At 30.8% G+C, this 2,827-nt stretch overlaps 1 protein-coding gene across 1 annotated transcript in view; it reads right to left on the reverse strand.

Annotated features, from left to right (window-relative positions):
- LOC108688453 overlaps nucleotides 1-1,792 on the reverse strand; it is an 8,686-nt gene extending 6,894 nt beyond the window's left edge. The window contains exon 1 of the mRNA XM_018194718.1: nucleotides 1,557-1,792. The gene's annotated coding sequence lies outside the window, so the exon portion shown is untranslated. The remainder of the gene's footprint in view (nucleotides 1-1,556) is intronic.
- Nucleotides 1,793-2,827: the final 1,035 nt, after the last annotated feature.

The following is a 2,827-nucleotide window of genomic DNA, read 5'->3' on the forward strand; positions in this document are numbered from 1 at the left end:
ATTTTAAAATAGAATTTCGATTATAATATCATATGTTGTGTATTTCGATATATGTGTGTAATTTAATATTTTTATATTTCTAATTCTTTAAATTTTCGGTATATAAAATTATAAATAAAATTCTTTCGTAAATTCTGAATACATGAAAAGCAGATCTAAAGTGAACTCAAAGTGGAACTTTCATGCTCGTTGGAATTAATTTCAAGCTACGATTCTGAAACACATCATGAACCTCGCCCTTTTCACAGGTACAAAGCGGTTCAGATACAGAGAATAGAACGAGCAAAATTACGGATTAGATTGCGTGTTGCTTGCTCTCATGCGTAACCAAACATAGCGAGGCTGAGGGAACGAGAGAGTAAAAAGTTCCTTTTAGCTTATTTAAAATTATATATTTTAAACGCATCATGTCGCCAATATAACAGAAAGCAAAAAATTTAAGTAAAAAATATATTTTATAAAAAAACATTTATTTTATTTAATTTGCTGTGGATTTATCAAAATTTTGAAACTAAATTATGGAATTGAAAATTTGAATAATTATTATATTCATTCTTAAGTCTATTTTATATTCATCTCAGAATTCAAGAGTAAATTCTATTTATAATTTTATGCGCCCTTTTAATAAATAAGGAAAAAATATGAAAATATCAGGAGTACAATACACGTAGAGATATAAAATACGTCACAATATATACATCACGAAAGATATAACATATAAAGCTATGAATAGAATTCTATTATATCTTGAAATTCCAAGCACATTATAGATTGTCTAAAATGGACTTAATAAACTAAAATAAATTAAAACATCCATTTAATAGAAATAGTAGAAGGTTTAAAAGTAGCAAGTAGTAAAGACGTAATATATAGAATTATTAGTAAGCATAAAAGTTATTATTAGACATAAAATCCTATGCAACTATCGAAGATAATATTTAACATTTAACATAATTTGATATGCTTTACATTCACTAATTATTTATTAAAATAAACGATTAGTATTAATCTGTTCGATATCGATTATTTAAATTATATAATGCAAACCGTGAAATATTAATTAATTATAGTTGTATAGTGTAATCTTTTTAGAATTATACCATAATATTAACTATGCCGATAAACGAGTAATAAATATCAATTTAATAACAGATAACAGATGAAAAGCAAATAAATTCAATCTTACGATTATCTCATATCTAATTTTATCTTATTTACTTGAAAACAATTAATAAAAAATTTTAGGATTTTTTTCTGGCAACTAGAAATTTTTTCCAAAAAGAAAGATAAAGATGCAAAAAGTAAGACAAAAAGCGCAGAGAAATTGCTCCGGGAAAAGCATAACGTAAACAAAGCAATGCTTGATTCATCAGAAAAGACGCAGAATCGTTCTATTAGCGTCACATTGTTGATCAAACTTGGATAGCCATAATTGTTTGTATAATCTCTAATTTCTAAATTATTCAACGAGAATTGGCAAATCAATTAAACAAAGAGATGCAAACTAATTATATATGGAAATCAGCGTGTTAATGCTCTGAAATTGTCAGACTCACCCTTGGACGGGAACCTAACCTGACACCGCCCACCCTCGGGAAAGCGTCTGATATCCCGGGTATCCCCTATGAACCGTCGTGTTGCTGATGCGAGACGAGTTCACGATGCGGTCGACGGTGACGATGACAGACAACGGCGGCGGCGACGGCGGCGATGACGACGCGGCGCACTTTAATCGCGAGTGCTGCGTCGCGCAATAAGCCAAGCGAAACAGCGAAACCGCGACTTCAGCCCATCGTGGATGACGGCGAAAGATGCCTCTTTGTGTCGCGGCTTCCGCCACCAACCTACCTTGTCAGGACCGTATCTGGCGACTCGATAAGCGAAGTCGAAGCCCATCCACGTGCAGATTCCGTATAACGGACGATATCGATTGCAAGATGGAAACGAGTGTCCTCAGTATTGGTAAAAATCATATTTTAAACATGTTTTAAACTATTTAAAACATATTTAATCGATTTTTACATGATAAAACATGTTTTTTTTATATAATACTATTTAAAACATGTATGGAGCATTAAAAAATGTATAAAAAATATGTTTTGTTCTTTTAAAAAAAATATTATCTTTGCCAACTATGATCCTGTTGGATCCTATACTTAGGATAAATTTCTCACAATAGTTTACTGCATTTGTTTCTATATTATATATGCGTTATATATAATTAAATTTTGAATAATAAAATTAAAAATTTTTAAGTATCGATTTCTCTGATAAATGTAATTATCAAGATAGGCATGAATATAATATGCAAAAGTTTAAATTTTGAATTAAATGACCGCAAAAAATTTACTCTAAATAGTCTAAATGTACGATGAAGTTAAGGAAAATTTTCGTTTTATCATGCACGTTTCTATACATACAGAATTATGTAATAATATGGGAAATTAATACATTCAAAGAATTTATCTAAATTTTTCTAAAATATCTGTGATCTCAGAAAATAAATTTATGAGACAACCTGATTTTTTTCCTAGCTAATAAAGAATATGAGAAAGATATAGCGATATAGCGAGAATAGATAATTTCGAAACGATGGTAACTTTCGCGATGTATACGGTCTTGATTTGGCGCATGAGCGCAAGATATGCGCGATGCAAGTCACGCTTTATGCGCGTTCTCGGGGATTAATTCTAAAAATTCTGAGTTATTCGCCACGGAATATTGAGAGTAACGCGGACTGTCAGGAATAGAGTACGTTACATCATTTCCCTAATCAGGTCCTAATGGATGTCACGCGCGCAAACATTAATCATTATTATCCACGAAA

The sequence above is a fragment of the Atta colombica genome, unplaced genomic scaffold (assembly GCF_001594045.1).
Source record: "Atta colombica isolate Treedump-2 unplaced genomic scaffold, Acol1.0 scaffold233, whole genome shotgun sequence".
In the NCBI taxonomy this organism is placed as follows: Eukaryota; Metazoa; Arthropoda; class Insecta; order Hymenoptera; family Formicidae; genus Atta; species Atta colombica.